The 26,013-nt window shown below is 37.7% G+C and overlaps 1 long non-coding RNA gene across 1 annotated transcript; it reads right to left on the bottom strand.

The window, feature by feature from the left end:
* Positions 1-959: 959 nt before the first annotated feature.
* Positions 960-25,192, bottom strand: LOC147830340 (uncharacterized). Its single transcript, XR_015452023.1, has 3 exons — positions 24,991-25,192; positions 10,328-10,438; positions 960-6,227 (listed from the first exon to the last, which is right to left on the bottom strand). It is a non-coding gene; the product is annotated as an uncharacterized LOC147830340 (long non-coding RNA).
* Between the last annotated feature and the right edge of the window lie 821 nt (positions 25,193-26,013).

Raw genomic sequence — 26,013 nt, 5'->3', positions numbered from 1 at the left:
CCAATCATGTAACTGCTAAATGGAACATCCCCAAACCTTGTGGTAGCCACAATAAAAACCCTGCTGATTTGGAATTCGGGGCTCTCAATCCTGATCCTCTGCGTCGGTGACGGTTGAGTGCCCCTGCTCGAGCTTGAATAAACGACCCTCATGTGTTTACATTGGAAATGTCTCCTTGGTGGTCTTTGGGGACTTCACGATCTGGGCACAACACTTGTAAATATGTTAATCTAATTTAGCAAGATTCTTTGCTAAAACTGCATTTTAGAAGGAAGTTCACAGATGGACGCAGGAGAGGTTTCAGGAGGCTGACCAAAGTTTAATCAAACAAAGAATCTTTTCACAGGATAAACTCTTCTAGCTTATATTCCTGTACTCACAAGATACTAGTCTTTAAGTATCTTCAAGGTCCTTTCTGATCAGCTCTGAAAATCTGGGAAGCAAATTAGATCAGTTTGTGAAGCACTATATTGTCAATTTAACTGAGAAACTAGATTGATGTCAACAATGCCACCTTTACCAGTTATCTATAATAACTGCAAAGTGACGGACAACACCAAAACATAGTGGCTTAAAATAAAAAGCATTTAATTTGCTCAGGAATCCATGGGTTGTTGATTTAGGCTGAGCTCAGCTGAGCAGTTCTTCTGGCCAAAGCTAGGCTCATACTCAGATCTGGGATGGCTGGTTGTTGGTTGATCTAGAACAATGTTGGCTGAGAGATGTAGGACAATTCAGCTCTGCTCCATCCATCTCATCTTAGAAGACAGGACAGCCAGGCATATTCTTGTGGCAATCATGGAGCAATAAGAACATGAGAAAAAATATGCAGGCACTTGTTCCTGCCTCTGGGTCACATTAACTAGCATGTCATGGTACAAGACAAGTCCTCCACTCAGCCCAGAGTTCAAATGTGAGATAGACACCCAGCACAGAGGGCACTGAACATATAAGGCAAGTAGTGAAGGTGGAGAAGGATGGTGAGGAGTATGTAGAATGGGTGCTGTTAATATGATCAATCCTCCAAAAAACTTTTAATGTCAATTTGACAACTTTTTGAAACAAGGCAATCTTGACAAAGCTGATAATTTTATAACATCCCTAATCCCTCTTTCAGCAACCCAACATTTTGAACTACCAACTCCAGAGAGGGTATCTAGTCACCTATCTTCAAAACAGTTGAAACTGGGCTATTGACTAATTAAAATTAGCAATGGATGAAATTTAATTAATAGGGAAACAAAATCAGCTTATTCTAGGAACACATATAACAGTGGTAAGTTCATCTTTGTTCTAAACTTAATGCAATCCAAAATTACTCTCTAGTGAAACTGAAATTTCTGGAGAAAGTTTGGTGGTAAAATCATTATTGTGCATCATGACAGACAAATACAAGTTAAGTGTAAGCCAGAGAATGAGATTCCATGAAATAATGATGTAAAATCAATCAACAGAAATGTAAAGTTCATCTATTTTTACCTTATTTTATTGTAAAGCATGACATACAGAAAGTCCAAAACAAATATCCTCAGCATTGCGGCAATAATATGCAAAAACAAATTAGAATTCAAAGTTTTATTTCCTGAAAATAATCATTAGAATTGTATCCTTCTTTCATTTATGTTATTTACATAACTTCTCATGTTAGACCTGCATCAGGCCCTTTTGAAGCAAATTCTGCCCCTACCTTTGAAACCCTTCACGTTAGACAGAATGCATAGCCATGGCTTCTTCACTGTTGCATGGATTTACTTGCGTGTAAGTTTTTCTGCATGAAAACCTGAATATGATTCAAATATCTCAGACTGAATAAATTTTTGAGCTCTAGTTTGGAAGTATTTGCATCTGCTAAACAGGAACCCCATATCTTTTGGGATGGTATAAATGTTTTCATTGTAGAAAGTGATAGACTAAATCAATCTTCCACTACTATTAGTGCTTTTGTAATAAACTCAGAAATGGGCTTTCTTGATCATTGGCACAATCTATTTTGTAAACATAATTTGATCAGCTTTGGTTAATTTAAAAGATGAGTGTCTTAGTTACTTCCTCATTGCTGGGGCAAAATAATTGACATCCACAAGTTACAAGAAAAAAAACATTTATTTTAGTTCACAGTTTGTAGAGGTTTCTATCCATAGTGGGCTGGCTCCAAGGAAGGGCAGCGTGCCAGAGGGGTATGGCAGGGAGAGACAGCCCATAGCAGGGCAGGCAGGAGGCAGCAAACATTACCATTGAGCCTTTCTTTCTCTTTTATCCCATCCAGGCTAGAAGAATGATGCCACTTACATCCAGGTGGGCCTTCCATTGTCCACACCCATAACTATGCTAAGCCAATCAGTAGACTAATGACGATATTACACACTCTAATCCATATTCACACACCCTAAATCCAACCATGTCCAAAAAGCCTCACCTATGAGCACATGAGGCCTTGAGGGTACATCTAGATAAAGTTATAGTAATGAAACTCTGGCTGGTAGGGCTACAACTCTTAGAGATAGTTAAATGAAAACTGATTGGGTTTTGCATATCTCTTAATTTTTCCTGACTCCATAATCAGAGTCATGGTGATGATAGTTACTTCCAACCTAAAGAACTGTAAATAAAACAATTCTGTTGGGGCAGAAGAATTACACTCCACTCCTGATTCAATTCTTTTCTGGCTGCTTATCTGAGAAGGTTCTCTTCTCATTTGTGATGCATTTGGTTTCTATCTCTAGGACAAGGTAGAACTCTAAGAAATTACTATATCACCAATATTCTTTTTTTCCCCCCCATTAAGGATATTTGTACATTTTAGGTATAAAATACAGCTACATTCATCATTGGGATCTTGTACCTTTACATAAGTATCTTGGTTCTTATTTTTTGTTCCCCTTCCCTTGCCCTCCCTTCACCCCCTCCACCCTTCCCTATTTGCAAAGACTTTGTTTCCATTTTTTTCCTTTTCTCATATTTTTTTCTTTTCCCTTCTTTCCTTTCCCCTACCCCTCCTACTTCCCCTGCTTCTTTAGACCTTTTCTTCCTGTTACACAATATCAGGTATACATTTTTAAAATTACAATATCAAGATCTAGGAGACATTACCACAGATTTCACAGAATTTAAATGATATAGAAAGCATATTACAAAAATCTTTTTTGAAATAAATTGGACAACTTCTAAGAAGTACCTTGGAAGACAAATTAATGAAACTAACTCTAGAGGAAATATACAATTTGAATAGTACCTATTAAAGAAAGTATATTTCTAGCTCAAAAACCTACCTATATGACAAGAGCAGGCTCATATACTTTTTAACTAATAAATTATATCAAACAATTAAAGGAGTAAAAAGAAGGAACACTTCACCCCTCATTTTAGGAACTCAACATTGTGCTAATCCTAAAGCTGGACAAAGATAATAGAAGAAAAAGTATGAACATAGATAGAAATCTGTTTAACAAAACAAACTATTGGAAGTCAGATCTGGCAGTATGTAGAAAGTGGTTTTGTTATAGGGATGGCAGTGTTGGTTCAGCATTGGAAGATCCACCCCCAAAAAGTCATCATTTTAACAGAGGAAAGGAAAAAGCCATATGATCCTGTCACTAGTTGGAGAAAAAGTATTAGACTAAATTCTACAACTGTTCATGGTAAAAGCCATTAGGAGACTAGAAGTAGAACAGAACCTTCTCAACAGATTAAAGACATGTACTCCATACTTCCAGTGAGAAAGCCTTATATGAATGGAGAAGATACAATGCTTTCTCCTTAAGGGGAACAAGGGCAGATATCCTTACTCTTTATCTGTTCATTAAACTTTGAAACCTAGGCCCCACCAAAATAGTCTGGTGATAAAATGACACAACTAGGATAGGATTGGCATGGCAAAAGCAAAATCTTTATATGTAGTTGAAATGGTCATCTACAGAGAAAATACTAAGAAATCTCTAGGAGCCCCTAGAACTTGTACTTGAATTTATCAGGATTAGAAAACTCAAGTTATATATAAAAATTCAGGTCTGTGTATACTTGCTATAAATGAAGAATTGGATATTGAAATTTAAAAGTTATATAGGAGTACAAAGGACCTAGAAAAGTTAAAAAAAAAACAAAAACAGTGTTAGAAGACATTTAGTACCTAATTTTAAGACTTCCTCTAAAGCTACAGTAATCAAGGCAGTGTTGGTGTAAGGAAAGACATATAGATCATTTAAATAAAACAGAGAATCTAGAAATAGAACCACACATATATGGTCCACTGAGTTTTGAAAGATTATTTAACATTAGCATTTTATAGAATATAAACTCAATTCAACAGCCAAGGAAGAGATAGTGTTTGCAGCAAATGGCACTAGAACACCTGGTATCCATATATAAAAAATTAACCTCAACCCTTTATTTCCATACATGAAAATAACTTGAAGGGATCTATGAACCTAAATAAGAAAGCCCAAAAATATAAAACTTTAAGAAGAAATTATAAAGGAAGATGTTTATGAATTTAGGGTAGGCAAGAACTACCTAGGATACAAAAGACATGATGTATAAAAGAAAACAATTGATAAATGAGATTCCATCAAAATTTAGAACTTTAAATGACATCATTAAAATGAAAAGTAGTCCTTAAACAGACCATATTTAGAATGCATATAACTTATGACCAGAATATATAAAGAATTCTTGGAGCTCATTAATAGACATCCCAGTTAAAAAGTAGACATAAGAAGATTATCATCTAGCTACTACAGCACAAGGAAAGGTATGCAACTCTAGAGTCAGAAAAATACTAATCAGTACAATAACAAGATTCAATTATACACTCATCAGGGAGATGAAGTTAAAAGTTTTAAAAGCCTTGTCATGACTTTTTCTTTCTGTTGGATTCTCCCCCTTTGCATTTAATTTGTCATGCCCAATGAATTCATCCTGCTGGGTTTCCTGGGGGTGTGATCCTTATTGTCTTTTCTTAGGGTATTGTCTAAAATTTTTTGGAGTGCCAGTTTGGTATTCATGAAGTTCCTGAGGTGCTCTTTATCATGAAAGTATCTTATTTCTCCATCAATTTTGAAAGATAGTTTTGCAGGGTCCATCAATCTGGGTTGGAGGCTGTTTTCCTTTAGAGCTTGAAATACATCTCTCCAAGCTCTTCTTGCCTTGAGGGTTTGCATTGAGAAGTCTGCTATGATTCTGATGGGCTTTCCTTTATATGTGATTTGTTTCTTTTCTCTCACTGCTTGTAGAATTTTGTTCTTCTGTTGGATTTCTGGAATCCTAACTATTGTATGCCTATGTGTAAATTTTTTTTTGATCAAGGCTTGCTGTAGTCCTTTATGCCTCACTTATCTGTATGTCAAGTTCTTTTCCCCTGCTTGGGAAGTTTTCTGCCATCACTTCTGTGAAGAGATTTTTATGTCATCTGCACTCTCTCCTCTTTCTTCATTGACTCCAATCAGCCTTATGTTATTCTTCTTTGCATCATCTAGCAGCTGCTGTATTGATTTCTCGTGTTCCTTTACAATTTTAAAGCAATTTTTCTTTTCTTGGTCACTAATTGCAATCTTTTCTTCTATATCTGAAATTCTATCCTCACATTGGTTCATTCTGCTGTGCAGACTTTTGATGGAGTTTTTAATCTCCTGGAAATCTGTTTGGATGTTTTATGGATTCCATCTGTTTCCTATGTTGGGATTCCATCATGTTCCTCAGATCCTCTATTTTTTCATCTGTGTCCTCTCTAGATTTATTAATCATGTCTTGCACCATGAGCACAATCTTTGCTATTATCTGAATAATTATTTCTGATTTCATTTTTCCCAGATACTCTTTTGTTGCCAGTTCAGAGAGTCCAGGTAGTTGAATATCAGATTGTTCCATCTCGTTTCCCTTTGGGGTTGCTGTAGGTGATCCAGAAGTCTGTTTTTGAGGCTTGTTTACATGTCTTCTCATTTCCATGGGGTGGGGGAGTGCTTCTGGCACCCACGTGACTCACCTCCTCTGCCTTAGGAGCTTGGGATGGCGATGGGGGAACTTCCATCTGGGTGCTGGGACCGGCTCAGCTTCTCTTTATACCACCAATTCTAACTCTCCCTTTACTTTTTATTTTTCTTCAAGACTAAATTATGGAAGCAGATCACACAGTACAGTATGATGAGCCCTCACAGCAGTGAGCAACCTTTTTCCAATTTCCCTTGTAATCAGCACAGAAGTTTTTCAGACAGCCAATAGGGCTGAGGCACTTTCTAGGGACACAGAATACAGAATTGTTACAAATAGAACATCTTTTCAGCAATTCTAAAAGGGGAAATGGAAAAATTCTACAAGTATCTTTCTTTTGTACACCTGAGACATCTCTTGCCTTCTCTCAATTTTCAGTTCAAGTTGTCATGTGGAATGAACAAAAAAAACACGAAAGTAGCTCTTTATAGCAAAGGCCTATTTCTTCCTAAATCTACTATTGGTGCAATTTGAATAGGCATTCAAGTAATAATGAACCTTCATCATTAGAATTTCATGAAAAAGTATCAGGAAGTAAAAAGGCAAAATGATGTTATCCTATCTTTGAAAGAGGAATGTCTTACTAATAGCAAAAATATACTACAATAGCCCAAATATCATTTTTTGTATTCTTTGCTCCCAATACCAAACACATCTGAAAGTGTTTGGGAACTATTGTTTCTACCTCCAGCCCAGCCTCTCCCTGCCTTAACTTTCCTTATGTTTCTATAATATTGCTGAAATTTTTCTCCCAAAGGTCTTCAGTGACTGTTTTACATTTTTACCATACTGTAAGGTATAACAGATAAACAGCAAATCACAGAAAACAGAAGCAGATATCTACAAACTGTGACACAAAAAACACTTATGTAACAATCTCAAGGGGAGAAAGAAAATATCGTCAGCATCCCGAAAATAATTCCTCATGCCCTCTCCCTATTGCTATGCATTCCCTCCTACCCAAAGGTGACCTCAACCCTTATACTTGACACTGGAATTTATTTGCCCTGCTTTTCATTTTTTATGAATGAACTTATGTGTCTGTCTTGTTATGGAACTGTGCTTCATTTATTTCTTCAACATCCTGATGATGAGATTCATCCATGCCACTGTATTCAGCAGTTCATTCTTTTTCATTATTATGCAGTATTTTCACTGTATGATAATGCATAACTTATGTTACTATTGATGAATATTTAGTTTGTTTCCAATATTTAGCTGTAGGGGCTGGGGATTTAACTCAGTGGTTCCACTGCCTGCCTTGCAAGTGCAAGGACCTGCGTTTGATCCCCAGTACCAAAAAAAAAAAAAACCCAATATTTAGCTGTAATAAATAAGGTCACTATATGCATCTCTATACAGTCTCTTAACACACATGTGCACACCTGTCTGTTGCCATGACTAAAAGCCAAAGAGGATAATTCTCAAGTGCACCAATTTCTACCTCCAGTAGTATGAGACAATTTCAGTAATCCTATATTCTCTTCAACATCTGTTATTGTCAGTCATTGCAATTTTAGCCATTTGGGTACATATCGCACCTCATGTTAGCTTTGGTTTGTGATTTCTTATTTAGTAGAGCTATTTTCATACATTTATGGCTATTTGGGTATATTCTTAGGTGAAATGTTTCTCCAATTCCCTTGCCTACTTTTCTACTGAGTTGTATTTTCCTTATTGATTTGTGGTGGTCTTTACATAAATGGGACACTAGCTCATTTTCAGTTACTTGTTATGCAAGTGGTTTATAAGTTCTATTTCCTTAATGGAACACCTTAATTTTGATGTTGTCATACAGACTGACATATCCTTAAATTTAGTACATTTAGGGGTTGATGTTTATAGAAAGTTTCTTTATCTGAATTTTATAAGAATATTTTCCTATCCTGTATTCTACAATTTTCATGTTTTTGACTTTCATTTTGATTAAGAATTTTCCTGGAATTGATTATTTATGTATTATTTGAAGTCGAGGTAAAGTAAATTTTCCTTGGAGGACATCCAATTGCTGCAGAACCATTTATTGAAAGACTCTTTCTGAAGTAAAAGCAGCAAATAAACATATGAAAAAATGTTCAACATCACTGGTCATTCAAGAGATGCAGATGAAAACAACACTGAGATTTCACCTCACCCCAGAAAGAATGGCTGCTATCAAGAACTCAACCAATGACAAATTCTGGTGGGGTTGTGGGGAGAAAGGAACCCTTCTCCATTGTTAGTGGGAGTGCAGATTGGTGCAACCACTGTGGAAATCAACATGGAGAAACCTCAAAAAACTAGGATTAGAGGTCCCATTTGACCCAGCAATTCCTTTGCCGGGTATCTTCCCAAAAGAATTAAAAGAATCATACTACAGTGATATATGTGTACCCATGTTTACACCAGTACAGTTTGAAATAGCTAAAGCTTGGAAACAGCCCAACTGGCCATCAACTGGAGACTGGGTAAAGATGATGTGGGGTTTTTTACATATAAAATGGAGTGCTACTCAGCCATAAAGAATGAGAAACTAGAGACATTTTTAGCTAAATGGCTGCACATTGAGGACATACTCTTAAGTGAAATAAATAGGACACACATGTGTAAATACCAAATAGTTTCTCTAGTGTGAGAAACTGAAAGTGTAAATAAGGATCAAAATGTATAATTGATAATTGAAATAGGAAGAAAAGGTCCAAAGGGATAGGGGAAGTGGGAAATATACAGGAAACGAAAGAAGGGAAAAGAAAAATACGAGAAAAGAAAAAACTGAAAACAGTCTTTGTAAATAGGGAGGGGTGGAGAGGTTGAAGGGAGGGCAGGAGAATGGGGAAAAAATAAGAACTAAGATACATCATGTAAAGGTACAAGATCCCAATGATGAATGTAACTGTATTGTATACCTAAAATGTACCAATAAACTTAATAAACAAAAAGAAAAAACTTTCTGCCTACTGTTTTGCTCTGCCACCTTTGATAGAAATAAATTTTTCTATTCTATTCTTGGTTTGATTTTCTTTGTGCTAGTATCACCTTCTCTTCAGACCCTTGTGTGTAATTGAAAAGTGATCCCCCTCCCAAGCCACACCTCTGGCCATATAGAAGGTTTTGATATCCGATAGCTTAAGTCCTCTCAAGTTCTTTACCTTCAAGATTGTGTTTGCTATTCTTAGCTCTTTGAACTTTTACATACATCAACATGTGCAGAAATTAGTATCTCCACAACACTGAATCATCCAATGAATGAGAATGTTCTAGCCATCCATTTATTTGTTTCTTTCTTATTGCTCTCAATAATATTTTATGCATTTTTAGTATATATTCTAACACATGTTTGAATAGATTTACTCTTCTTATGTGTTTTATATTTTATGTTAATGAACATAGCATTATTTTATTTTCTGCTTGTTGCTGGCATATAAAAATTCTTTTGACTACATATATATACAGATGTACTCAGAAAATTCGCTGGTTTCATTTATTACTTCCAATGATTTGTTTTGAATTTTCTACATACAATTATGTTATCTATGATGTGACAATAGCTTACTTCTTCATTTCTAATTCTAATGGATTTTGCTTTTTATTCTTACCTTTCTGTAGAAATTCCAATAAAATGGCCTAGAAGTGACAATAGCAAGCATACTTTTTTTTTAATGTTAATCTTTCAAAATTTCACCATTAAATATGTTTGCTAAAGACTTGGTATAGATTTGTCTTTTTTCCTCCTAGGCTAACTGTTCAACATATTATTATTAATGAGTGATAAGTTTTACCTGCTTTTTCTGTGTCTCCAGCAAGTACCAAATGATTTTCTTTCTTTAATGTTTCTTTACCTTAAACCTATCTTTAAATGTTTAACCAACCTTGCATTTTTGCAATTTTACTTTTATTGAGTTATAGTTTGTGTAAAATAAAATTCTCCTACTTTAAGTAGACAACTTGATGGATTTTGGTAAATTACATGCAGTCAAATAATTACCACCATAATTAAGGTAAAAATAGCTCTATTGCCCTGAAAAGATTAATCATTTCCAGGCATAGTGATACACGCCTATAATCCTAGTGACTCAAAACCCTGAGGCAGGAGGACTGCACATTTGCACCCAGCCTAGGTTAGTGAAACCCTCTCTCAAAACTTTAAAGAAAAGGCAGGGATGGGGGAACTGGAAATGTTTGTACCTCAGTGGGAGATCACTTGCCTAATATAGGTTCTATGCCCAGTGCTACAAGAAAAAAGCTTCCAAATGCCCTTTCCTAGAATTTTAATGAAATTAAATCATAGATTACTAAGTCTATAGTTTTGGCTTCCTTCACTTGACATAATATGTCACGACATCTTCCATGCATTAATATTTATTACCTTTTACTTCTGAACAGCATTCCATACTATACAATAAAATTTTTAAAACCCACAATTTGTTTACTCATTCACCAGTTGATGATCATTTGGGTTAGTTCCACTTCTGGGCATCTGTAAAAGAAATGGAACATATATGCCTATAAAATATTGCATATGGATATTCTTGATAGCATTCTTTTAAAATGTCTTCATAGATTATTTGGAAGTATATTTATTTCCAAGTGAGGATTTTCTGTTTGGTTTCTTTAAAATTGTAAATAGCAATTGTACACATTCATAGGGTACAATAAAATGCTTAACTATATAAATATATACATTATAGAATGATTAAGTAAAGCTAATTAACATGCCCATCACCTCCCATGCTTATTTTTTTTGTAATGCAAACATCTAAAATCCTTTCTCTTAGCACTTTAAAAATATATACTACAATACTTACTTTAGTCACCAAGCGACAGAGCTCAAAAATTTATTCTTGGTCCCTTGTATTTGAAAATAGTGTGCATTTTGCAATTATTGATATATTTTTACATATCTAATGCGGTAGTAGTTATTCATGTTTTGTCAATCTATTTCTTTACTGATTTTTTTGTCTACTTGTGCGGTCTTTTTTTTTCTTTTTTTTTTTTTTTTTTTTTTTTTTTTGAGACAGGGTCTCACCATGTAGTTCGGGCTGGTTTTCGAACTCATTATGTAGCCCAGGCTAGCCTCAAACTTGCAGTGATTCTCCTGCCTCAGCCTCCCAAGTGCTGGGATTACAGGCATGCACCACCATGCCCAGCTGCAATCACTTTTTCTTTTTTTGGTACTGGGGATCGAACTTGGGACCTCACGTTTGTGAGGCAGGTGACCAAACCACTGATTTAAACCCCTGGCCCTGCAATCACTTTTTGAGAGAGGCATTTTTAAATTCTTGTCTGATTGGGAATTTGTTCACTTGTGATAATTTTTATTTTATATATTACAAGTCTGTGTTACTAGGTATACACAAAAATAGAATGCTTGTCTTCTTGGTGAATTGAATATTTTATTATTTTCAACACTTTTTTTTGTCTTTTGCCTTAAACTGTATGCTGCCTGGTATGTAAGTATGTGAGTATGTGCAAATTTTCTTTCAGTTAAAATTTGAACTGTATATTTTTCTCTTATTTTTACTTTTAACCTCTTATTTTAGATGTATCTCTTGTAAACCATAAATAGTTAACTATCACATAGGATAAACTTTGTGTTCTAACTAGAAAATTTAGTTTGTTTACATTTAATATAACCTGGGGCTATATCACATATTCAGCCCCTCTATTTGGCTCACCTTTCCTAAATTGTGTTTCTTTCCTTTTTAATTCTGAATATTTTTATTACTCCATTTTTTCTCACTATTAGCTTAGTAATTACACCTACCACAATTATGTTTACTGGTTTCCAAAAGGTTATGATATTCACCTTTGCATTATCAAAGACTCACTTTCTTAATACATTTTTATCTTCCAAAACACTGTAAAGAATTGGAATGTTTTAATTGTATTCATTCTTTATGCAACTAGAAGATTTTGTCATATTTTCTCATGAGACTGTGCTGTTACTTATTAGTCTCCATTAATTTAAATTTTTTCAACTGTTTCTCACTTTTATTGTACCTGATTCCTTCTTGTATTTCAATTTTTTAACTTGAATGTTCCTTCTCTCTTCAGTATAGATTATAGGTGATGAATTCTTCCAGTTTTTACTTATCTGGAAATGTTAGTTATCTATTTTTTGGAAGGTATTTTCCTTTCCAAATTCTCAGTAAAAATTGTTTACTAGGAGCACTACCAAAAATTTCAATATGACATTTCATTACCTTTGGGTTTCATTGTTTATATTCTGAAATAAACTTGTCATTCTAATAGTTGTCACTTTGAAAATAGTTTGGCTTCTTCTCTTATGAATGCTTTCATCATTTTTTCTTTGTTTTTGGTTGCTAGGTACTTTGTTTTGACATACTTAAGTTGATTGGTAGTTATTCTCTCAGGGTCTGTAGAGATGATTGAACACATGACTAAATGTTTTTTGCTATCTTTGGAAAGTTCTCAGATTCTGTCTCATGAAATATTGCTTCAGGTTCATTATCTCTCATCTTTCTTTGTTCTTTATACTCTCTTCCCTACTTCCTAAGTTCAGCTCTCCACATCTCACTTTGTATTTTGCAGTGGTAGACTTTCCATGTGGTTCATTATGATACTTACACTTTTTTGCCAAAATTCTCATTTTATTTCCTGGAACATATGAAGTTTTGGTGATTTTAAAGTTGAGTTCTGATCATAGCATTATTTGGAGTCCCTGTGGGGTTTTTTTTCTTATAATTTCATCTAATTTTGACCTACATTTTCTTGTCACCTGGCGATTTTCTACTGAATGCTAAATGTGTTTACATAAAAACTAAATAAGTAATTGTATAAATTATAGAAATATCATGAATTCTATGTTATTTCTTCCAGGAAAAAAAAGATACATTTTTTTCTGTAGATGTTCAGGGCTGCTAACAATCTAGAATTGCCTTGAATTCCATTTCAGGGACAAAGGTAATTCAAAGCATGGCTTCAGTTCTTGCAAGGACTGACCTACTTCAAATTCACCTTAATAACCAAGTGTTACCCCAGGTTTTCAACCAAAAAAATGAGAAGTTTCACTGTGACCTGACAGAAGGTTCTAGACTTTGTTTTTTCCTCTAGCTATAAAATTTCTGCCCAATTATCTTACATTTCATTTCCCTCATCCATATTTGTTAGATATCTTTTTTTTTCTTTTCTTTTCTTTTTTTGTACCAGAGATTGAACTCCAAACTCGGGACTTTCTGCTTTTGAGGCAGGCAGCAGAACCACTGAGCTAAATCCCCGGCTTTGTTAGATATCTTTAAGTAAAAGATACTACTAGCAGCAGGCTCACCTCACAGAGTGAGTCAACCCAGCTGCTTCCCCAATAAATTTAAGAAAATAAACATCTTGTAATATCTTGTCTAGATTTTCTAATTATTTGTAGTGGGAAGTTTGGTCCAAATGACCTGGTTTATCATTACTAGAAAATAATAAGTCATTTGTTTGAAAATCCAGTGTTCTTTTCTGAATTCTCTAACTCTGAAGCTCTGACGCTATTCTTTCATGTGTTGTTTGAAAAATTTTTTCTCATTTTCATCACATCGCACATTTCTATTTTTTAATGTTCTTGTTCCTATACATGTTCCCAAATTCTTATATTTGATTTCTTCTTCCTCACTTATTTTCTAGGAGTTTGCTCTTTAGACACATTCTTTCATACTATGTGTCACTCATGATAAATATTCCCCTTTTAGACACTCCTTCAATAGATGATCTCCTTTTACCGTTGCTGCTATATTAATTATTTCTCCATTATCATTTTCAGTCTCTTATTTATGTTTATTTCCCATATTTTAATTACCTAGAAGATATCTCCATTTCAATATACAGTTACAACTTTTCACTAAACTCCACTTCTGTCACTTCCCTTCCAATCCAACTTTCATCTCAACTAAGACCACTTTGATGTGAGCTATGCCACCATGGAGGGACAGAATGAGCATGGATTCAGGAAATAAAGAAGAGAGAAGTAAAAATGGATCCGATTTTCTTATTTGAAAGAGATATGAATTGGTTGATTGAACAGATAGCCCTTAGGGCCAACAGATGCTACGACTGTCTTCTCATCTTCCCAGGCCCGTGCCAGCCCCCACATGACCTCCATTTGAAATGTCACCCTAATAATGCTCTCATATTATTCTTTCTAAAATGTATTTCTCACATTATTCGAAATATTAAGAATGTAGAGTGTTTCGTGTTACTTTGGCTGCCAACTCCAAACTTGTCTGCCTAATTTTCCAGGGCACATACTCTTATCAGTCCACCTAACCATTGTTTCCTATGGTGCAACTTCCATTTTAATCAACAACTTTCTTCAGAAGGCTTCGTCGTTCTCACTTGGTGTTAGTTAGTTTTCCACTGCTGTGACAAAATCCTTCCAACTGAAAGGAGGAAAGGGTTACTTTGATTCATGACACCACAGGTTTCAGTGAGTGGGCAGCTGGCTCCCTTGCTTCTGGGCCTGTAGCCAAGCAGAAGCATCACCACAGAAGGGCACATTGCAGGAAAATTTCTTACTGCAGAGCAGCTAGGAAGCAGAGGGAGAGTGAAGGGTCAGAGAGAGGAAGGGGCCAGGGACAGGACCCAGCCCCCAAGTCCATACCCTCATGATCCACTCTTCAGTCAGCTCCCACCTCCTGCGTTCCCATCGCCTCCCAGCAGTTCTATCCAATTATGAGCCCACCCAAGCGTTGAACAATGAGGAAGTTAGAGCTCTCAGGAGCTAATCACCTCCCAAAGCCTATGTTCTGAACACATAAGACGTCAGGGGGACATTAGATCTAAACCATGACACACTTCCAGACCATTCCTCAAACTTATCTCAAACACAAAAGATTCTCTTTCCCGCATTCTTTGATAAGTCTTCATTACTCTTCAAGATCCAATTCAAGCCTCACCTTTGTCATGAAGCCCTCTGCAACTACATGCTAAGGTCTTGGTAAATATGGTATTGATTGTTTCAGATAAATAGTGTTTGTTTCTAGAAGACAAGGAAAATCACTTGTAAGATGTTTCTACTCAAAAGAAATCCACTATTTATCAAAATTCCCATCTATTCTCATCATTATTTTATTTCAAACTAGGCTTACAGTAACAAAGCATATGAATGTTCCATTAGAAAGTATGAGAAGGATATAAAAATTCATTTTCTACATTTCTTGTTGAATGCTTATTTTGAAAGCCACATACGCATATGGACTATTGGAATGGCTATTGTCATCATCTAAACTATTTTCTATAAAAATGAGGATTGACATATTTTGTACTGCATAGTATGAGTTTTAGTAAATACATAAAATGGATTTCTTCCCCAAAAAAGTGTAAATCAAATAAATTACTACATCACCATTTTGCAGTATGTGTTGTAGAGGTTCTGAGAACTGGGGGATACATAGAGCTCCCCAGCTTGAGTTCTGAATGTTTTATTTTAGGCTTACAATCCAGAAGTTTCAAAAATGCATGATCAAGTCTAGTAATTCTGGCTTCATTTTCTAAAATATTGCTGTAATAGAAGTCTTTCTCTTTGCACACTTTAGGCAACATTATTCTGCCCCATGAAAAGTAGAGAGAATGGGATGGCAATGCTGTCTGAAAGAAAAATTTGTCCTAAACATCTCATTCTGCAAGTGGACAAGTTTTAGCTCCTCTGAGTTAACAACCTCTTCTTATAAAACCCTAGGAAAGCAAATGTGGATTTTTTTTTTTTAACCTGGGATCAAACTCAGGACTTTGTGCTTTCAAGGCAGGCAGTAGAACCACTGAGCTAAATACCCAGCCCTGAAAATGTGGATTATTGAGCAGATGGCTGATTACAACTACTTGATATGCTTACATACACACACACACACACACACACACACACGTTTGAAGCAGATACCAGAGTATAATGAGGATGTGGCAGACGCATTGCATAGCACAGCACAACCCAATGAAGAGATGCATGGTAGCCTCACAGAGAAGGGTGCTAAGCACATAGCATCCACTGTCTTACCTCTCCAGATCAATGCTCCACCAGAAGCGACTTCGCTCAGCTGGGGAAGGCTAAGCAAGAGCCACCTCAAAGTTCCCATCTGCACGATGAAAGTATTTGCTGCTAAAGGATGCTGCAGGCCTCTCGGGCCCTATGCCAGGTGATCCCACTGTTGCATTGCCCCAAAGTCCAGCCTGCATCATGCCTTCTCCCATCCAGGTTCTTCCCTGCACACCTGGGGTCCTGTGGAGGAGCCGGGTGGCTGCCAAGCAGCTTGGTCAAACTAGAGGCTAACCAACCAGGTGGCCTCTCCTATTCTCCCACACATCAGGAAAGCACCTGGAAGCCAGCTCTGACCTATAAATCCCCTAGGAATCAGATAGGTGGCTCTGGTCATTCACCCTCTGTACCTAAGCAAAGAGCCCTGAGCAGCTGGACCCACAGAGATCTCAGGAAGAAGAAAAGTAGTCCCATCCACCCCCTTGCATCCCCAAAAAGCAGCCAAGTTTGTCCACTCACTCTCCTGCTGTCCCAGGAAGCAGCCAGGAAGCCCCAAAAACCCACTAAGGGGAACAGCTGGATGGCCCACCCTGAACAGCTCAGCCTGTTGAGGCCCCTAAAGAAACAGCTGGGCAGTTGTTGGGCTCTATCCAATCCACTACAGCCCCAAGAAGCAGCTGGGTACTCTGTTCTGAGAAGCTAAGCCCACTGAGAAGTCAAGCAGGCTCCCCTGAGTGGCTGCACTCCAAGGACCTGAGAAGCAATTACACAGCCCCACCTACCCACTTTTGGCCCGGGAAAGCAGATGAACCACCCAACCTGAGTAGGTCATCCCCCAAAAGCCAAAGTCACCAGTACAGCTCTCAGACACTGGCAAGTGCCTTGTCTAGGACCACCAGGACACTGCACCTCTAGCCCAGGCCTTAGATAATGACAGGTACCTCACTACCAGGTATACTGCACTACAATTATCTGAGGCCAGCAGAGCAGCCACATGCCCATGCAACCCTCAGAAACTGATGGGCACACCGTGCCTGCATCTGGGTGCACCTCTCCCAGAGCCACCAGCAAACATGCCCTGTAAGACAGCTGCATCCCAGCAGGGAGTAGAGTCCCTCAGTGCCTGCACCCTAGGCTAACGAGGTGTCCACAGTATTTGAGTGCTTGCCTAACATTCATATGGCCCTGCATCCTCCCCCCCCAAGATATATATAATGGTCAACATGTATATGAAAAATGCTCAACATCACTAATCATTAGGGAAATGTAAATCAAATATATAATGTGAGATCATCTTACCTCAGAATGGCTATTAATAAGAAAGACACCAAGCAAAGATGCAGAGGAAGGGGAATTCGATATACTATTGGTGGAAATGTAAATTAGTACAGCAAGTATGAAGAAAAAGGGTGGAGGTTACCCAAAAAATTAGAATAGAACTGCCATATGATCCAACAATCCCACTACTGGATAGTTATACAAAGGAAATGAAATTAGTGTGTTGAAGAAACATTTCTACTCACATGTTCATGCAGCATTACTCACAATAGTCAAGATATGGAATCTATAGAGGTATCCATGAATGGACAGATGGGAAAAGAAGTTGTGGTATATATATATATATATATATATATATATATATATATATATATATATACAAAATGCAATATTTTTCAGCCATAACAATGGATGAAATTTGTACCAACATGGATGAGCCTGGAGAATGTATGTCAATTGAAATGGCAAGCATAGGAGGACAAATGCCTCACCTTGTCACTTATGTGTAGCAGTGAATAGGTTGATGTCATAGAAATGAAGAATAGAATAGTGGTTATCAAAGCCTGAAAGGGTATGGAGAAGGAGGATGGAGAGGGGATAGTTAGTGGGTACAGGTGTGCCTTTGGAAAGGAATCATTTATATTGTTTTATAGACCAGTAAGACAACTATTCTATTAGAGAGGTTTCCATTGCTGGGACAAAACCTCTGAGTTATACAGCTTCAAGGAGAAAAAAGTTTATTTGGGCCAGGCTTCTAGAGGTTTCAACCCATGGCCACTTGGCTCCCAAGATGAAGCATCAAAGCAGAAGGGCCTGACGGAGGAAAGTTTCTCAACTCATGGCATCTGGGAAGCAGACGGCAGAGAAAGAGCCGGTGAGGAAGGGCCAGATGCCAGGTATAGTCCCCGAAGTCACGTTGCCCTGACCCACGCAGATACATCCACAAATGTGCTTTACTAATCTTCTGAGCACTTCTTAAACCAATCAAGTTGACAAGCTCAATCAGCACAACTGTGATTGTTAACAATTAATTTTATATTTCAAAGCAGCTACCAAGAAAATTCTGAATGTCTCTAACACAAAGTAAGGATAAATGTCATGGGTGATGGATACACCAGTTACCCTGATGTGATCAATGCATATTATTTACTATATGGAAATGTCACACTGGGATTCATAAGTATACACAGTTACTATGTCAATTAAAAATTTAAAATACACATTTGAAAAAGTTATGGGAAGGATGGTCATTTCACCTACATACATAAAAACATGATACATAGCTGAGATCTCCAAAGAAGGGAAAGAAATTTTATAGTGGAGAAAGGATTGAGGTAAAAGAAAAGAGGACAATTTTGGATCCTAAAACACTTTCAAAGAAGACCAGACTGGATAGGGGTGCAAATGGCAAGAAGATGATGTTACAATGAAAAATTATCAATAGGAGGGGTCTACAGATCTAGGACTCAGGGTTCAGGAGAGAAAAGCTGCTGGGAAGGAGGAAATAGTAGAAGAAAAATACTTGAAAAGATTATAGAGAGGGTGCTATAAATAGCCAAAGTCCATTCCAAGCCTCTCTGTTTTGTAGCAATAAAGGTGTCTGGGGAGTGGAAATCACCTTCAGGGATAGATTCTAAGTTTTTTAAATGGACCCTTTTCAAGTGTGGTTTTGGTGCAGCAGTATTAGCATTCCCTGAAAGTGGATGGAAGTGGAAATTATTATCTGCCCCTTCCCAGACTTGCTCAATCAGAGATCCTGGGGGCAGAATACAGCTGACTGGGTTTCCAGCAGGCAAGTCTGATGCTCTATCAAACCTGAAGAACAATAGCTCATCCAATTGTGGATATCCAATTCCTTCAGACAGTGAGACTGTTCAGGTCAAGCACAACAGAGCATTCTCCCAGCAACAATCTTCAGGTTGATTGGATGCCTGACCTGAACTGACCTCACCCCACTAAAGAGGTGAGTTCTCTTTATGTCCACCCAAAAAACAAATAGTTTGGTATTTAGCTGCAGTTGCCTCAGCAAGAGAGAGAATAAAGCTTAGCAGGAACCCAATTGTTCAAATAGTAGAGAACAGGAAGAAAGAACCTTATGTTCAGTGACTGTCAATCCACAGGGTCAGCAACACAAAGCCTGCCATGCCCATGAACACTTCATAGCTGTGCAAGTAAACTTTCTAGTGTTTAAGCCAGTGTAGTGGGATTTTCCAGAAGGCTTATTCACTGACAGAGGTTGCAAACCTCACTACTTTGTACGTGCCACTACTTCTGCCAAGGACTCACATGTCAGCAACCTGAAGTCAAATACTCTGACACGAAAGTAGAGAGTCAATCGCGTTGTGGGCAAAAAAAGGATTCTATGGAAAATCACAGGTGTGAAAATTAAAGTCACAGCCCCAACTATCCAACAACTGATAGGAATGGGTAAAAATCATAGCCAAGCTTGCAAAATTCAAACTACAGGGTACAGAGTTTGGAACAACATATTTCGTAAATATGATATGTATACATATAAATTTTTCCCTCATAGAAATAGAATATCTGGCATATGTCCAGGGAAGAACGGCAAATTTTGGCATCACTTCTCTCCTATAATTATGTCTATAAACTGCATTAAAGTAGGCTGAATGGCCTCTGACAAGATGACCAACTGTCCTGGCTAACTCAGGACTAAGAAGTCCTGCACAGTGTCTTCCAGGGCTGAAACAGTTGCAGACATGCTGGGATAGCTGAGCACCTTACTATGCGGACATGTTTTGGACCAGAATCTATGCCCAGTAGATAATTTACTCTTCACAATGTTTTGCAGGAATAGGTGACCATTTGCCTTTAAGGATCATATAATATTGTCAACCAGGTCAGCTATGTCCTTCTCCACATCAGTACTGACATCACTTCATGCTTGCATGTCAATTCGCTTTCTTAGGGGACTTTTCAGGTGTAGCCTCTCAGAGAGCTCTCAGCTGAAAAAAAAAGAAGGGTACTTCCAAATTCCTTCCACCCGACATTTGGCAGTTACTGAAATTCCTATTTTCCCTCGGGAATTAGATAAAATTCTCTTCTTATGAGAGCTCTTAGAAATGACTCTGGCTAAAAGCCTACCTACAATTTACTTGGCCCCCAAGGATGTGTATTTTGACACTGAAACACGTCAAAATTAAGGGAAAAAAATTTTAAAACAAGCATCCATGCAAAATGGACATATGTCCTCTTCCTGTGCCAGGGCCTTCTCCGTGCAACAGCACATATAATGTGCAGAAATACAGAGAAATTTGAATGTTCTCCTCAGGTCAAATAATAATGTATAAAATAGCATAGAACTTATTCACTGTGCAAATGGAATTAGTAAATCGCAGACAGTATTGGAAAAGGCATGCATTTTCCCAAGCTTGAGATATCATGACTTTCTTTATAATAATGCCAAATAGCAATGTTTTATAAAAACCAAATACTAAACAGTAAGTTCATTTTATATGTCTTGAAATTAAACACAAAAAAATGTCATTTAATTTTGTCAGCATTGATAACAATTTAATTTTAAAACATAATATGAAGAAAAGTGGATTCTTGTCTTCTTTTACCTAATCAGCCAAATATTTATTTTCATGATTCTCACTTCATTAACCTTCTCTTATTGTGGATGCACAATGCTCTAAAATTTGTTTTTCCTATTGCTACGGAATATTTTTTGTATAGAACTGCCAACACTGCTATTGGATTTGACATGTGAAGAGCAGGTGGTCTGATCTAAAATGCTCCAGCACTGTATAAATCTGACAGCTTGGGTCCCATACCTGAACAAAGGTGGAAAAAGTAAAATAAATCTTCTGACCTCTGAACATTTCTGAAGGACAAGCTTATGTGCCCAGCTGGTGACTGAGGGCAGGGGAGAAGAATGGTGAAACTCGGTGGAAAATTATAAAAGGAAAATTACAAAAGACAGCAGCCCACAGAACACCTTGCTGGTCAAGAGCAGGATGAGCATCAGCTGCCCCAGAGAATTAGGTGGCTGTGGCGATGCTGCCAGAACTGCAGTGAGAGATAACACATCAACAGTCTTTGAAATAAGTGCCAAAAATTGACAACTGAGCTTCCAAGTTACGAAAACAGAGAGATGCACATAACTAACATTAGAGTTTCTTCTCTAATCCCTTATGCTTCATTGAGCAAAAAAAAAAAAAATTTAAGTACACCAATCCAACCTTTCTCACTGGGACACAAAACCAAAACTCAAAAATCAAAAATCAAAAATTGTCATCTAATTTACAAACTCTAAGGATGTCCTTGTACTTGACAAGATGGTGCATTATTCTAAAGCTAATGAGCATTTCTTAAAGGTGGAATGCATATACAATATGTCATTATCCCTTGCAATTTGATAGCTAACATTTGACTAAAGCCTCATAACAACCCAAGGATGTGTGGGTGCTATAGCTGTCATCATTTGACAGATAAGAAATCAATGAGCACAGATATTTGATGACTTGCTCAAAGTTTCCCCTATAGTGAGAAAATGGAAAAATGGAAACAAAGTCTTTGTAAATAGGGAGGGATGGAGGGATTGAAGGGAGGGCAAGGGAAGGAGGAAAAATAAGAACCAAGAGAGATTATGTAAAGGTGCAATAAAATGTACCAATAAAATTAAATTTAAAAAAAAAAAGTTTCCCCTACAGTGAGCAGAAAGGATGATTCAAATGGAGCACTTATGGCCAAAGGGCCCACACTCTTAAACCACTATAGCATGCTGTTTTTCTTATAAGAAGCAACTCAGTCTTACTCAACATTGATCACAATGAGTTTTTTTTAAATGGTGCAAAATTTTCTTTACTCTTTCCAACAGGTTTCCTTTCAACCTGTTCCATCTAAAGCTCACTTGGGTGGATACCAGGAAGCCCTTCTCCCTGGTTAGAATTTCCTCTTCCTGTTCTACTCTACCACTCTTCTGGCCCTGTGCCTCTGGATGAACTTGGTGACAGAAGCTTGGGATGCTGCTCATACCTATTGCACTCCGGGGAACTTACTTGGCTCCCCATACTGGGAGGATGGAGGAGAGTCTCTTCTTCAGAGTGAAGTATCTATATAACAAATATACCTTTATTTTTTTTCTATTAACTGTCTCCCGTGGCAGTAGTTATTTTGAAGTGTGATTATGTGAAGACCCTCTTTCCACCAGATCCCAAGGAAGAGAAAGGAAACAGGAATGGAGAAATAAAAAAGAGCCACCTATAAAACACAAAAAACTGTGCCTACTATTTCAACAGGCACATGGACTCTTGGAATCTCTGTTTAAGGGCATGAGACAACTGTAATATAATAAATGTTTGCATTTTCTTAATAAGAGATTGTCTATTTGCAACAGTGGGGGTCAGGACATCAATTTATTCACTATTTCAGAGGATCCTCCCAAAAGAAGATACAGGAACCTGGGACCTACCCAGGCAGAACTGAGTATTTCTTCCTACATAGACCTTAGCATATCAAATACATTCCTTAAGGCCCACCTGTGATCCATGTGGTCTGACCCATGGTAGGGTACAAACGAGACTTTTGGCTTATGTGTCTGAACTTAGCTGCTGTCCTTTGCTTTTCTCTTTTGTTTCTCTGATATCTTGGTTTTATAATTCCCTCCTGTTCTCAGTTTTCTCATCTGTAAAATGAAGTTTTCTGCTCAAGGATCCAGAGGTTCCTTAAGGCTTTTGATCTTTTACTGCTGGATCTTAGGTTGAGAGAAAGAAAAGGGAAGGGAAGGCGGAAGGGGAGGAGGAAGTGGAAGGGAGGGGGAATGGGAGGCGAGGGGAGGAGAGGGTATCCCCTTGAGTGCACCAAACAAGTTGGCAAGCACACTACTAGGACGAACGCTGTAGAAAGGATTAGGGAACATCCTCAACTACCCCCAAATTCTCACTTAATTTGACCACAATCAATGAGTGGGATGTTTCATTTGACCTTCAGTATAAATAAGAACACAGAATTAAGCAGAACCCAGGCCTTGGCACACTGAGGAGGCTCAGCTTCCAGGCACTGTATGTTCCTGCTGCCCTCCCAGACCCAACCACATGCACTCAAGGTTGCCTCCACTATCTCCTGCAAAAATGAATAAGCAGTGCTGCCCTGAAAAGGAAATATCCTAGTTCATATCATACCACTGCAGGACCTTGACCAGGATGAGACAAACAGGTGACTAGGGCATAAAATTTAAGGAGGCAAAGACATTAGAGTGCTGACCCTGCCCTTATGGGACCCTAAAAGGGGCAAGGACCTCCTTAAATTCTGCACCCAGGTCATGTAACTCTTTGGGTCCTACAAGTACAAATTCCAAACTTGTATGACCTTGCTTCTCTGAATTTTATTCCCCAGGCATATAATTTGTCTCATCTTGGGCCAGGCTCTGGTGCTATGTGATGTGAACTAGTACATTTCCCTCTTGGGACAGCCTTGCTTTTTTATTTTTGCAGACAAAAAAGACAACACTGAAAGCATGTGTTTGCATCAGGAGGATGGCAGGAAGGTACCTAGCATCTGCTTAATTCCTGGTTACTGTTTAAACCGGAAGCTAACAAAACTCAGCTAGTCTTGGCCCTACACTAGCTTGATACAGGTTTGTGAACTGGCATTTCTTCACTTCTCTTCACCTTCTTAATAAGTAGCTCAAGGACATTTTTTTGAAATGGAACTTAACTCAAATTCATCTTTCCAAACTCTAAAAAAGTGATCTCCTAGCTTTAATGTGCATAAAAATCACTTGAGGGACATCTTTCAAATGTATATTCCTCCTTCATTACTGTGCTCGGGCTGCCAGTCTGGTTGTCTTAAAAACTAGAAATTTATTTTTCACAGTTCTGGAATCTGTAAGTCAAAGATCAAAGTGTCAGGAGGTTGGTTTCTTCTCCTTGGATGGCAAGTGGCTGTCTTCTCTTTGTGGCTTCATAAGTGTCTCTATGCTCCTCTATCCTAATCTCTTCTTGTAAGTACACCAGCTATGCTGGATTAGGGCCCTAACAGTCTCCTTTCAAGTTAATTACCTCCTTAAAAGTTATATTTCCAAAATTAATCACATTCTGAGCCGATAGGGGTGAAGGCTTCAGCATATGAATTTTAGGGGAACCGAATTCAGGCTATAACATCACCCTATTCAGTCCCCAACATTTTGATTCACCAATCTGGGACAAGGCCAATTGTATAGATTTCTTTTGGGTTCTTTTCCATAGCACCCATATGATTCTGACACCATAAAACATCATTTGGTAGGAATATCACCTTAGGCTTGTTTCTCCTGAACTTCCAGGGAGGGACCCCCCCCCCGATTTTCATTTCTACTTCTTACTCCCATGTTTAATTTCTCCACTAGTCTATAAATGTGGGTTTTATTTGTCTTCTCTCTTATAGTCTCAACCCATACGTAATGTCATTAACCACTTTTCTGACATACACAGGTGCTAATGAAACCAAACTTCATCAAAAGAGAAACTATTATTTGTCTTTGAGTCTATTTCTGAGTGGCTAAGGAACAGAAATAGAGTAAGAAAAAGTTTGGGAAAACGTGAGAATCAAGTTGGTAATCCATTGTCAGGCCCGACCTTCCTCCTTCCACTATAGGAGGTGCTGAGGATTCTTTAAAGAAAATTTACTGGCAAGATTCCTGAGAAAATAGAAACTTCTATGGGATTAAGCCCAGCTCCTGCCTCAGAGGCCTCTGGATAATACCGTCCCCTCCAGGGTCCCATGTGAACACCTAAGAACACAACATACGGGACTCCTAGCTAGCAGCCAGCTAAACATACCAGCAGCAGTGAAATCCCCGCCTGTTGCAGCCCGCCGTGCCTGCACTCTGCCTGCTTCAAGGCATGCTGACTGCAGAAATTTCAGCAGGCTTTCCCAAGGTATTCCTAAAGCCTGTGCTTCCAGTTGGACTGTGAGCAGCTAGAACAGCCTTTTCTCCAGCTGGCAGTAACTTGAACGAGAGAGCAAAACACCAAAGGCACATTTCACCCTTGAAACTTTTGCACAGGTGAATTAATCAGTGTCTTAAAGGCACCATTCAGCTTGTCTATTAACCCAATAGAGTCCAGAGATATTTTTTCTTACCTGACCTTCAGATTTGCCTCTTCACCCCACAGCATTCTGCTTGCAACACAGTTTACTCAAGTGACAGCATTTTATAAGGAATTCTAAAACTATAGAAACAGAAATCATTTCTGAATTCAAACTTGGTCTGTTTTGATAAGATTAAAAGAAAAATATTTAGAGTGTTTTGACAAGAAAAATGAGAAATAAGAATAAGAAGTACTAGGATGTAGCACAGGATAAAATTTAGTATATGTATCCAAATTTTCTCCAAGAGGCATTATTTTCCCAATTTGATCAATGTTGGTACAAGATAAGGACAGAAAGAGCTTCTCACTGACGTATTTAAGGCTACCCTAACAGATATATCCAAAGACTCTGCTCGTGGGATGGCACTGACAGAGAGCTCAACTAAGGATGTAATCCATTTCAAGGATATCAGTATTTTATAAATCCAAGACAAATTCATGAGACACAGATATAACTTTCTATAAAAGCAATATGATCATCAACTGTCTTAGTGAGATTTCGGTCACTATGACAAAATAACTGAGAAAAACAACTTAAAGAAGGAAAAACTTATTTTGGCTTATAATTTCAGAGGTTTCAATCTGTGGTTGGTTGATCCTATTGCCTTTGGGCCCCTGGCAATTGAGAACATCATGATGAAACAAAGCTGCTTACATCATGCTGGCCAGGAAAGGAGGGGGGGCACAGAGCTGGAAAGAGAGAGAGAGAAT

This window comes from Heterocephalus glaber, unplaced genomic scaffold (genome assembly GCF_053883595.1).
Source record: "Heterocephalus glaber isolate CG9 unplaced genomic scaffold, H.glaber_assembly_v1.0 deba00000122, whole genome shotgun sequence".
NCBI lineage: Eukaryota > Metazoa > Chordata > Mammalia > Rodentia > Bathyergidae > Heterocephalus > Heterocephalus glaber.
This window is presented reverse-complemented; position numbering and strand designations above follow the sequence as displayed.